The sequence below is a fragment of the Patiria miniata genome, unplaced genomic scaffold (assembly GCF_015706575.1).
Source record: "Patiria miniata isolate m_02_andy unplaced genomic scaffold, ASM1570657v1 HiC_scaffold_14, whole genome shotgun sequence".
NCBI lineage: Eukaryota > Metazoa > Echinodermata > Asteroidea > Valvatida > Asterinidae > Patiria > Patiria miniata.
Window position 1 is genome coordinate 192,286 of NW_024037052.1, and position 13,388 is coordinate 205,673.

A 13,388-nucleotide genomic window follows, 5' to 3' on the forward strand; every position below is an offset into this window, starting at 1 on the left:
CGTTGTGAAAGTGTGTGTGGTGGGTTGCCGGCTGTTTTGTTGCGTTCTGTTCATGTCTGTCTGTTTCGTCTCCCTATTTGTCCGGGCCCACTGTGTTCACCCCTTGTTTCAGTTCCGTTCGTCTTCGTTGAATGTTCAAAGATGCAGAGTTTTGACATTTCACTAACACTTTTTGTTTCTTCCCAGTTTTCTCTTTTCTGTGTGTGCAGATTGAAGATGAAGGGCACAGAAGTAAGGTCGTCCAAGTGCAGCATTCATCTCCCACAGGTAAATGAGTAATGTTTCTCCTTGCAAAACGTCTCTGTTTTGATGCGCTTCCTTGCATTTGAATGGGCTTGCTGGATTTTAACGTGGAGGTAGACCTTGGGGTATATCTTTGGAGTTTGAGATGGCAAGTTGGACATACAGTACTTGTTGATAAAATGGAAATGTATTGGAGGTTTGATGACAGGACGTGATGTCAGAAAATTTGGATATTGAATTTACAATGTATACTTGCTCTTTTTTTCTGCCACAGGGAGCTTTTGAATGCTGCGAAGAGAGAAGACGCCGGTTTTCATCGAAGTTTTTGTTAAGTAACTGTAACCTTTTTTCCGTGTGACGTCTATCGGGGAGGGAAGGGGGGGGGTAAGGGGGAGGTGAAACTTGTGTCACCGGCGGTGGAAGCTACCCCTGCCTGGGTCTTTGGTCTGAAATTGGGATCATATCTCCAGCTTGGGATGGAGATATGTCCTCTTTGCAGGTCTTAGCCCCAGGACGACCGTTGTGAAAGTGTGTGTGGTGGGTTGCCGGCTGTTTTGTTGCGTTCTGTTCATGTCTGTCTGTTTCGTCTCCCTATTTGTCCGGGCCCACTGTGTTCACCCCTTGTTTCAGTTCCGTTCGTCTTCGTTGAATGTTCAAAGATGCAGAGTTTTGACATTTCACTAACACTTTTTGTTTCTTCCCAGTTTTCTCTTTTCTGTGTGTGCAGATTGAAGATGAAGGGCACAGAAGTAAGGTCGTCCAAGTGCAGCATTCATCTCCCACAGGTAAATGAGTAATGTTTCTCCTTGCAAAACGTCTCTGTTTTGATGCGCTTCCTTGCATTTGAATGGGCTTGCTGGATTTTAACGTGGAGGTAGACCTTGGGGTATATCTTTGGAGTTTGAGATGGCAAGTTGGACATACAGTACTTGTTGATAAAATGGAAATGTATTGGAGGTTTGATGACAGGACGTGATGTCAGAAAATTTGGATATTGAATTTACAATGTATACTTGCTCTTTTTTTCTGCCACAGGGAGCTTTTGAATGCTGCGAAGAGAGAAGACGCCGGTTTTCATCGAAGTTTTTGTTAAGTAACTGTAACCTTTTTTCCGTGTGACGTCTATCGGGGAGGGAAGGGGGGGGGGTAAGGGGGAGGTGAAACTTGTGTCACCGGCGGTGGAAGCTACCCCTGCCTGGGTCTTTGGTCTGAAATTGGGATCATATCTCCAGCTTGGGATGGAGATATGTCCTCTTTGCAGGTCTTAGCCCCAGGACGACCGTTGTGAAAGTGTGTGTGGTGGGTTGCCGGCTGTTTTGTTGCGTTCTGTTCATGTCTGTCTGTTTCGTCTCCCTATTTGTCCGGGCCCACTGTGTTCACCCCTTGTTTCAGTTCCGTTCGTCTTCGTTGAATGTTCAAAGATGCAGAGTTTTGACATTTCACTAACACTTTTTGTTTCTTCCCAGTTTTCTCTTTTCTGTGTGTGCAGATTGAAGATGAAGGGCACAGAAGTAAGGTCGTCCAAGTGCAGCATTCATCTCCCACAGGTAAATGAGTAATGTTTCTCCTTGCAAAACGTCTCTGTTTTGATGCGCTTCCTTGCATTTGAATGGGCTTGCTGGATTTTAACGTGGAGGTAGACCTTGGGGTATATCTTTGGAGTTTGAGATGGCAAGTTGGACATACAGTACTTGTTGATAAAATGGAAATGTATTGGAGGTTTGATGACAGGACGTGATGTCAGAAAATTTGGATATTGAATTTACAATGTATACTTGCTCTTTTTTTCTGCCACAGGGAGCTTTTGAATGCTGCGAAGAGAGAAGACGCCGGTTTTCATCGAAGTTTTTGTTAAGTAACTGTAACCTTTTTTCCGTGTGACGTCTATCGGGGAGGGAAGGGGGGGGGTAAGGGGGAGGTGAAACTTGTGTCACCGGCGGTGGAAGCTACCCCTGCCTGGGTCTTTGGTCTGAAATTGGGATCATATCTCCAGCTTGGGATGGAGATATGTCCTCTTTGCAGGTCTTAGCCCCAGGACGACCGTTGTGAAAGTGTGTGTGGTGGGTTGCCGGCTGTTTTGTTGCGTTCTGTTCATGTCTGTCTGTTTCGTCTCCCTATTTGTCCGGGCCCACTGTGTTCACCCCTTGTTTCAGTTCCGTTCGTCTTCGTTGAATGTTCAAAGATGCAGAGTTTTGACATTTCACTAACACTTTTTGTTTCTTCCCAGTTTTCTCTTTTCTGTGTGTGCAGATTGAAGATGAAGGGCACAGAAGTAAGGTCGTCCAAGTGCAGCATTCATCTCCCACAGGTAAATGAGTAATGTTTCTCCTTGCAAAACGTCTCTGTTTTGATGCGCTTCCTTGCATTTGAATGGGCTTGCTGGATTTTAACGTGGAGGTAGACCTTGGGGTATATCTTTGGAGTTTGAGATGGCAAGTTGGACATACAGTACTTGTTGATAAAATGGAAATGTATTGGAGGTTTGATGACAGGACGTGATGTCAGAAAATTTGGATATTGAATTTACAATGTATACTTGCTCTTTTTTTCTGCCACAGGGAGCTTTTGAATGCTGCGAAGAGAGAAGACGCCGGTTTTCATCGAAGTTTTTGTTAAGTAACTGTAACCTTTTTTCCGTGTGACGTCTATCGGGGAGGGAAGGGGGGGGGGTAAGGGGGAGGTGAAACTTGTGTCACCGGCGGTGGAAGCTACCCCTGCCTGGGTCTTTGGTCTGAAATTGGGATCATATCTCCAGCTTGGGATGGAGATATGTCCTCTTTGCAGGTCTTAGCCCCAGGACGACCGTTGTGAAAGTGTGTGTGGTGGGTTGCCGGCTGTTTTGTTGCGTTCTGTTCATGTCTGTCTGTTTCGTCTCCCTATTTGTCCGGGCCCACTGTGTTCACCCCTTGTTTCAGTTCCGTTCGTCTTCGTTGAATGTTCAAAGATGCAGAGTTTTGACATTTCACTAACACTTTTTGTTTCTTCCCAGTTTTCTCTTTTCTGTGTGTGCAGATTGAAGATGAAGGGCACAGAAGTAAGGTCGTCCAAGTGCAGCATTCATCTCCCACAGGTAAATGAGTAATGTTTCTCCTTGCAAAACGTCTCTGTTTTGATGCGCTTCCTTGCATTTGAATGGGCTTGCTGGATTTTAACGTGGAGGTAGACCTTGGGGTATATCTTTGGAGTTTGAGATGGCAAGTTGGACATACAGTACTTGTTGATAAAATGGAAATGTATTGGAGGTTTGATGACAGGACGTGATGTCAGAAAATTGGATATTGAATTTACAATGTATACTTGCTCTTTTTTTCTGCCACAGGGAGCTTTTGAATGCTGCGAAGAGAGAAGACGCCGGTTTTCATCGAAGTTTTTGTTAAGTAACTGTAACCTTTTTTCCGTGTGACGTCTATCGGGGAGGGAAGGGGGGGGGGTAAGGGGGAGGTGAAACTTGTGTCACCGGCGGTGGAAGCTACCCCTGCCTGGGTCTTTGGTCTGAAATTGGGATCATATCTCCAGCTTGGGATGGAGATATGTCCTCTTTGCAGGTCTTAGCCCCAGGACGACCGTTGTGAAAGTGTGTGTGGTGGGTTGCCGGCTGTTTTGTTGCGTTCTGTTCATGTCTGTCTGTTTCGTCTCCCTATTTGTCCGGGCCCACTGTGTTCACCCCTTGTTTCAGTTCCGTTCGTCTTCGTTGAATGTTCAAAGATGCAGAGTTTTGACATTTCACTAACACTTTTTGTTTCTTCCCAGTTTTCTCTTTTCTGTGTGTGCAGATTGAAGATGAAGGGCACAGAAGTAAGGTCGTCCAAGTGCAGCATTCATCTCCCACAGGTAAATGAGTAATGTTTCTCCTTGCAAAACGTCTCTGTTTTGATGCGCTTCCTTGCATTTGAATGGGCTTGCTGGATTTTAACGTGGAGGTAGACCTTGGGGTATATCTTTGGAGTTTGAGATGGCAAGTTGGACATACAGTACTTGTTGATAAAATGGAAATGTATTGGAGGTTTGATGACAGGACGTGATGTCAGAAAATTTGGATATTGAATTTACAATGTATACTTGCTCTTTTTTTCTGCCACAGGGAGCTTTTGAATGCTGCGAAGAGAGAAGACGCCGGTTTTCATCGAAGTTTTTGTTAAGTAACTGTAACCTTTTTTCCGTGTGACGTCTATCGGGGAGGGAAGGGGGGGGGGTAAGGGGGAGGTGAAACTTGTGTCACCGGCGGTGGAAGCTACCCCTGCCTGGGTCTTTGGTCTGAAATTGGGATCATATCTCCAGCTTGGGATGGAGATATGTCCTCTTTGCAGGTCTTAGCCCCAGGACGACCGTTGTGAAAGTGTGTGTGGTGGGTTGCCGGCTGTTTTGTTGCGTTCTGTTCATGTCTGTCTGTTTCGTCTCCCTATTTGTCCGGGCCCACTGTGTTCACCCCTTGTTTCAGTTCCGTTCGTCTTCGTTGAATGTTCAAAGATGCAGAGTTTTGACATTTCACTAACACTTTTTGTTTCTTCCCAGTTTTCTCTTTTCTGTGTGTGCAGATTGAAGATGAAGGGCACAGAAGTAAGGTCGTCCAAGTGCAGCATTCATCTCCCACAGGTAAATGAGTAATGTTTCTCCTTGCAAAACGTCTCTGTTTTGATGCGCTTCCTTGCATTTGAATGGGCTTGCTGGATTTTAACGTGGAGGTAGACCTTGGGGTATATCTTTGGAGTTTGAGATGGCAAGTTGGACATACAGTACTTGTTGATAAAATGGAAATGTATTGGAGGTTTGATGACAGGACGTGATGTCAGAAAATTTGGATATTGAATTTACAATGTATACTTGCTCTTTTTTTCTGCCACAGGGAGCTTTTGAATGCTGCGAAGAGAGAAGACGCCGGTTTTCATCGAAGTTTTTGTTAAGTAACTGTAACCTTTTTTCCGTGTGACGTCTATCGGGGAGGGAAGGGGGGGGGTAAGGGGGAGGTGAAACTTGTGTCACCGGCGGTGGAAGCTACCCCTGCCTGGGTCTTTGGTCTGAAATTGGGATCATATCTCCAGCTTGGGATGGAGATATGTCCTCTTTGCAGGTCTTAGCCCCAGGACGACCGTTGTGAAAGTGTGTGTGGTGGGTTGCCGGCTGTTTTGTTGCGTTCTGTTCATGTCTGTCTGTTTCGTCTCCCTATTTGTCCGGGCCCACTGTGTTCACCCCTTGTTTCAGTTCCGTTCGTCTTCGTTGAATGTTCAAAGATGCAGAGTTTTGACATTTCACTAACACTTTTTGTTTCTTCCCAGTTTTCTCTTTTCTGTGTGTGCAGATTGAAGATGAAGGGCACAGAAGTAAGGTCGTCCAAGTGCAGCATTCATCTCCCACAGGTAAATGAGTAATGTTTCTCCTTGCAAAACGTCTCTGTTTTGATGCGCTTCCTTGCATTTGAATGGGCTTGCTGGATTTTAACGTGGAGGTAGACCTTGGGGTATATCTTTGGAGTTTGAGATGGCAAGTTGGACATACAGTACTTGTTGATAAAATGGAAATGTATTGGAGGTTTGATGACAGGACGTGATGTCAGAAAATTTGGATATTGAATTTACAATGTATACTTGCTCTTTTTTTCTGCCACAGGGAGCTTTTGAATGCTGCGAAGAGAGAAGACGCCGGTTTTCATCGAAGTTTTTGTTAAGTAACTGTAACCTTTTTTCCGTGTGACGTCTATCGGGGAGGGAAGGGGGGGGGTAAGGGGGAGGTGAAACTTGTGTCACCGGCGGTGGAAGCTACCCCTGCCTGGGTCTTTGGTCTGAAATTGGGATCATATCTCCAGCTTGGGATGGAGATATGTCCTCTTTGCAGGTCTTAGCCCCAGGACGACCGTTGTGAAAGTGTGTGTGGTGGGTTGCCGGCTGTTTTGTTGCGTTCTGTTCATGTCTGTCTGTTTCGTCTCCCTATTTGTCCGGGCCCACTGTGTTCACCCCTTGTTTCAGTTCCGTTCGTCTTCGTTGAATGTTCAAAGATGCAGAGTTTTGACATTTCACTAACACTTTTTGTTTCTTCCCAGTTTTCTCTTTTCTGTGTGTGCAGATTGAAGATGAAGGGCACAGAAGTAAGGTCGTCCAAGTGCAGCATTCATCTCCCACAGGTAAATGAGTAATGTTTCTCCTTGCAAAACGTCTCTGTTTTGATGCGCTTCCTTGCATTTGAATGGGCTTGCTGGATTTTAACGTGGAGGTAGACCTTGGGGTATATCTTTGGAGTTTGAGATGGCAAGTTGGACATACAGTACTTGTTGATAAAATGGAAATGTATTGGAGGTTTGATGACAGGACGTGATGTCAGAAAATTGGATATTGAATTTACAATGTATACTTGCTCTTTTTTTCTGCCACAGGGAGCTTTTGAATGCTGCGAAGAGAGAAGACGCCGGTTTTCATCGAAGTTTTTGTTAAGTAACTGTAACCTTTTTTCCGTGTGACGTCTATCGGGGAGGGAAGGGGGGGGGGTAAGGGGGAGGTGAAACTTGTGTCACCGGCGGTGGAAGCTACCCCTGCCTGGGTCTTTGGTCTGAAATTGGGATCATATCTCCAGCTTGGGATGGAGATATGTCCTCTTTGCAGGTCTTAGCCCCAGGACGACCGTTGTGAAAGTGTGTGTGGTGGGTTGCCGGCTGTTTTGTTGCGTTCTGTTCATGTCTGTCTGTTTCGTCTCCCTATTTGTCCGGGCCCACTGTGTTCACCCCTTGTTTCAGTTCCGTTCGTCTTCGTTGAATGTTCAAAGATGCAGAGTTTTGACATTTCACTAACACTTTTTGTTTCTTCCCAGTTTTCTCTTTTCTGTGTGTGCAGATTGAAGATGAAGGGCACAGAAGTAAGGTCGTCCAAGTGCAGCATTCATCTCCCACAGGTAAATGAGTAATGTTTCTCCTTGCAAAACGTCTCTGTTTTGATGCGCTTCCTTGCATTTGAATGGGCTTGCTGGATTTTAACGTGGAGGTAGACCTTGGGGTATATCTTTGGAGTTTGAGATGGCAAGTTGGACATACAGTACTTGTTGATAAAATGGAAATGTATTGGAGGTTTGATGACAGGACGTGATGTCAGAAAATTGGATATTGAATTTACAATGTATACTTGCTCTTTTTTTCTGCCACAGGGAGCTTTTGAATGCTGCGAAGAGAGAAGACGCCGGTTTTCATCGAAGTTTTTGTTAAGTAACTGTAACCTTTTTTCCGTGTGACGTCTATCGGGGAGGGAAGGGGGGGGGTAAGGGGGAGGTGAAACTTGTGTCACCGGCGGTGGAAGCTACCCCTGCCTGGGTCTTTGGTCTGAAATTGGGATCATATCTCCAGCTTGGGATGGAGATATGTCCTCTTTGCAGGTCTTAGCCCCAGGACGACCGTTGTGAAAGTGTGTGTGGTGGGTTGCCGGCTGTTTTGTTGCGTTCTGTTCATGTCTGTCTGTTTCGTCTCCCTATTTGTCCGGGCCCACTGTGTTCACCCCTTGTTTCAGTTCCGTTCGTCTTCGTTGAATGTTCAAAGATGCAGAGTTTTGACATTTCACTAACACTTTTTGTTTCTTCCCAGTTTTCTCTTTTCTGTGTGTGCAGATTGAAGATGAAGGGCACAGAAGTAAGGTCGTCCAAGTGCAGCATTCATCTCCCACAGGTAAATGAGTAATGTTTCTCCTTGCAAAACGTCTCTGTTTTGATGCGCTTCCTTGCATTTGAATGGGCTTGCTGGATTTTAACGTGGAGGTAGACCTTGGGGTATATCTTTGGAGTTTGAGATGGCAAGTTGGACATACAGTACTTGTTGATAAAATGGAAATGTATTGGAGGTTTGATGACAGGACGTGATGTCAGAAAATTGGATATTGAATTTACAATGTATACTTGCTCTTTTTTTCTGCCACAGGGAGCTTTTGAATGCTGCGAAGAGAGAAGACGCCGGTTTTCATCGAAGTTTTTGTTAAGTAACTGTAACCTTTTTTCCGTGTGACGTCTATCGGGGAGGGAAGGGGGGGGGGTAAGGGGGAGGTGAAACTTGTGTCACCGGCGGTGGAAGCTACCCCTGCCTGGGTCTTTGGTCTGAAATTGGGATCATATCTCCAGCTTGGGATGGAGATATGTCCTCTTTGCAGGTCTTAGCCCCAGGACGACCGTTGTGAAAGTGTGTGTGGTGGGTTGCCGGCTGTTTTGTTGCGTTCTGTTCATGTCTGTCTGTTTCGTCTCCCTATTTGTCCGGGCCCACTGTGTTCACCCCTTGTTTCAGTTCCGTTCGTCTTCGTTGAATGTTCAAAGATGCAGAGTTTTGACATTTCACTAACACTTTTTGTTTCTTCCCAGTTTTCTCTTTTCTGTGTGTGCAGATTGAAGATGAAGGGCACAGAAGTAAGGTCGTCCAAGTGCAGCATTCATCTCCCACAGGTAAATGAGTAATGTTTCTCCTTGCAAAACGTCTCTGTTTTGATGCGCTTCCTTGCATTTGAATGGGCTTGCTGGATTTTAACGTGGAGGTAGACCTTGGGGTATATCTTTGGAGTTTGAGATGGCAAGTTGGACATACAGTACTTGTTGATAAAATGGAAATGTATTGGAGGTTTGATGACAGGACGTGATGTCAGAAAATTTGGATATTGAATTTACAATGTATACTTGCTCTTTTTTTCTGCCACAGGGAGCTTTTGAATGCTGCGAAGAGAGAAGACGCCGGTTTTCATCGAAGTTTTTGTTAAGTAACTGTAACCTTTTTTCCGTGTGACGTCTATCGGGGAGGGAAGGGGGGGGGTAAGGGGGAGGTGAAACTTGTGTCACCGGCGGTGGAAGCTACCCCTGCCTGGGTCTTTGGTCTGAAATTGGGATCATATCTCCAGCTTGGGATGGAGATATGTCCTCTTTGCAGGTCTTAGCCCCAGGACGACCGTTGTGAAAGTGTGTGTGGTGGGTTGCCGGCTGTTTTGTTGCGTTCTGTTCATGTCTGTCTGTTTCGTCTCCCTATTTGTCCGGGCCCACTGTGTTCACCCCTTGTTTCAGTTCCGTTCGTCTTCGTTGAATGTTCAAAGATGCAGAGTTTTGACATTTCACTAACACTTTTTGTTTCTTCCCAGTTTTCTCTTTTCTGTGTGTGCAGATTGAAGATGAAGGGCACAGAAGTAAGGTCGTCCAAGTGCAGCATTCATCTCCCACAGGTAAATGAGTAATGTTTCTCCTTGCAAAACGTCTCTGTTTTGATGCGCTTCCTTGCATTTGAATGGGCTTGCTGGATTTTAACGTGGAGGTAGACCTTGGGGTATATCTTTGGAGTTTGAGATGGCAAGTTGGACATACAGTACTTGTTGATAAAATGGAAATGTATTGGAGGTTTGATGACAGGACGTGATGTCAGAAAATTGGGATATTGAATTTACAATGTATACTTGCTCTTTTTTTCTGCCACAGGGAGCTTTTGAATGCTGCGAAGAGAGAAGACGCCGGTTTTCATCGAAGTTTTTGTTAAGTAACTGTAACCTTTTTTCCGTGTGACGTCTATCGGGGAGGGAAGGGGGGGGGGGTAAGGGGGAGGTGAAACTTGTGTCACCGGCGGTGGAAGCTACCCCTGCCTGGGTCTTTGGTCTGAAATTGGGATCATATCTCCAGCTTGGGATGGAGATATGTCCTCTTTGCAGGTCTTAGCCCCAGGACGACCGTTGTGAAAGTGTGTGTGGTGGGTTGCCGGCTGTTTTGTTGCGTTCTGTTCATGTCTGTCTGTTTCGTCTCCCTATTTGTCCGGGCCCACTGTGTTCACCCCTTGTTTCAGTTCCGTTCGTCTTCGTTGAATGTTCAAAGATGCAGAGTTTTGACATTTCACTAACACTTTTTGTTTCTTCCCAGTTTTCTCTTTTCTGTGTGTGCAGATTGAAGATGAAGGGCACAGAAGTAAGGTCGTCCAAGTGCAGCATTCATCTCCCACAGGTAAATGAGTAATGTTTCTCCTTGCAAAACGTCTCTGTTTTGATGCGCTTCCTTGCATTTGAATGGGCTTGCTGGATTTTAACGTGGAGGTAGACCTTGGGGTATATCTTTGGAGTTTGAGATGGCAAGTTGGACATACAGTACTTGTTGATAAAATGGAAATGTATTGGAGGTTTGATGACAGGACGTGATGTCAGAAAATTTGGATATTGAATTTACAATGTATACTTGCTCTTTTTTTCTGCCACAGGGAGCTTTTGAATGCTGCGAAGAGAGAAGACGCCGGTTTTCATCGAAGTTTTTGTTAAGTAACTGTAACCTTTTTTCCGTGTGACGTCTATCGGGGAGGGAAGGGGGGGGGTAAGGGGGAGGTGAAACTTGTGTCACCGGCGGTGGAAGCTACCCCTGCCTGGGTCTTTGGTCTGAAATTGGGATCATATCTCCAGCTTGGGATGGAGATATGTCCTCTTTGCAGGTCTTAGCCCCAGGACGACCGTTGTGAAAGTGTGTGTGGTGGGTTGCCGGCTGTTTTGTTGCGTTCTGTTCATGTCTGTCTGTTTCGTCTCCCTATTTGTCCGGGCCCACTGTGTTCACCCCTTGTTTCAGTTCCGTTCGTCTTCGTTGAATGTTCAAAGATGCAGAGTTTTGACATTTCACTAACACTTTTTGTTTCTTCCCAGTTTTCTCTTTTCTGTGTGTGCAGATTGAAGATGAAGGGCACAGAAGTAAGGTCGTCCAAGTGCAGCATTCATCTCCCACAGGTAAATGAGTAATGTTTCTCCTTGCAAAACGTCTCTGTTTTGATGCGCTTCCTTGCATTTGAATGGGCTTGCTGGATTTTAACGTGGAGGTAGACCTTGGGGTATATCTTTGGAGTTTGAGATGGCAAGTTGGACATACAGTACTTGTTGATAAAATGGAAATGTATTGGAGGTTTGATGACAGGACGTGATGTCAGAAAATTGGATATTGAATTTACAATGTATACTTGCTCTTTTTTTCTGCCACAGGGAGCTTTTGAATGCTGCGAAGAGAGAAGACGCCGGTTTTCATCGAAGTTTTTGTTAAGTAACTGTAACCTTTTTCCGTGTGACGTCTATCGGGGAGGGAAGGGGGGGGTAAGGGGGAGGTGAAACTTGTGTCACCGGCGGTGGAAGCTACCCCTGCCTGGGTCTTTGGTCTGAAATTGGGATCATATCTCCAGCTTGGGATGGAGATATGTCCTCTTTGCAGGTCTTAGCCCCAGGACGACCGTTGTGAAAGTGTGTGTGGTGGGTTGCCGGCTGTTTTGTTGCGTTCTGTTCATGTCTGTCTGTTTCGTCTCCCTATTTGTCCGGGCCCACTGTGTTCACCCCTTGTTTCAGTTCCGTTCGTCTTCGTTGAATGTTCAAAGATGCAGAGTTTTGACATTTCACTAACACTTTTTGTTTCTTCCCAGTTTTCTCTTTTCTGTGTGTGCAGATTGAAGATGAAGGGCACAGAAGTAAGGTCGTCCAAGTGCAGCATTCATCTCCCACAGGTAAATGAGTAATGTTTCTCCTTGCAAAACGTCTCTGTTTTGATGCGCTTCCTTGCATTTGAATGGGCTTGCTGGATTTTAACGTGGAGGTAGACCTTGGGGTATATCTTTGGAGTTTGAGATGGCAAGTTGGACATACAGTACTTGTTGATAAAATGGAAATGTATTGGAGGTTTGATGACAGGACGTGATGTCAGAAAATTGGATATTGAATTTACAATGTATACTTGCTCTTTTTTTCTGCCACAGGGAGCTTTTGAATGCTGCGAAGAGAGAAGACGCCGGTTTTCATCGAAGTTTTTGTTAAGTAACTGTAACCTTTTTTCCGTGTGACGTCTATCGGGGAGGGAAGGGGGGGGGGGTAAGGGGGAGGTGAAACTTGTGTCACCGGCGGTGGAAGCTACCCCTGCCTGGGTCTTTGGTCTGAAATTGGGATCATATCTCCAGCTTGGGATGGAGATATGTCCTCTTTGCAGGTCTTAGCCCCAGGACGACCGTTGTGAAAGTGTGTGTGGTGGGTTGCCGGCTGTTTTGTTGCGTTCTGTTCATGTCTGTCTGTTTCGTCTCCCTATTTGTCCGGGCCCACTGTGTTCACCCCTTGTTTCAGTTCCGTTCGTCTTCGTTGAATGTTCAAAGATGCAGAGTTTTGACATTTCACTAACACTTTTTGTTTCTTCCCAGTTTTCTCTTTTCTGTGTGTGCAGATTGAAGATGAAGGGCACAGAAGTAAGGTCGTCCAAGTGCAGCATTCATCTCCCACAGGTAAATGAGTAATGTTTCTCCTTGCAAAACGTCTCTGTTTTGATGCGCTTCCTTGCATTTGAATGGGCTTGCTGGATTTTAACGTGGAGGTAGACCTTGGGGTATATCTTTGGAGTTTGAGATGGCAAGTTGGACATACAGTACTTGTTGATAAAATGGAAATGTATTGGAGGTTTGATGACAGGACGTGATGTCAGAAAATTTGGATATTGAATTTACAATGTATACTTGCTCTTTTTTTCTGCCACAGGGAGCTTTTGAATGCTGCGAAGAGAGAAGACGCCGGTTTTCATCGAAGTTTTTGTTAAGTAACTGTAACCTTTTTTCCGTGTGACGTCTATCGGGGAGGGAAGGGGGGGGGGTAAGGGGGAGGTGAAACTTGTGTCACCGGCGGTGGAAGCTACCCCTGCCTGGGTCTTTGGTCTGAAATTGGGATCATATCTCCAGCTTGGGATGGAGATATGTCCTCTTTGCAGGTCTTAGCCCCAGGACGACCGTTGTGAAAGTGTGTGTGGTGGGTTGCCGGCTGTTTTGTTGCGTTCTGTTCATGTCTGTCTGTTTCGTCTCCCTATTTGTCCGGGCCCACTGTGTTCACCCCTTGTTTCAGTTCCGTTCGTCTTCGTTGAATGTTCAAAGATGCAGAGTTTTGACATTTCACTAACACTTTTTGTTTCTTCCCAGTTTTCTCTTTTCTGTGTGTGCAGATTGAAGATGAAGGGCACAGAAGTAAGGTCGTCCAAGTGCAGCATTCATCTCCCACAGGTAAATGAGTAATGTTTCTCCTTGCAAAACGTCTCTGTTTTGATGCGCTTCCTTGCATTTGAATGGGCTTGCTGGATTTTAACGTGGAGGTAGACCTTGGGGTATATCTTTGGAGTTTGAGATGGCAAGTTGGACATACAGTACTTGTTGATAAAATGGAAATGTATTGGAGGTTTGATGA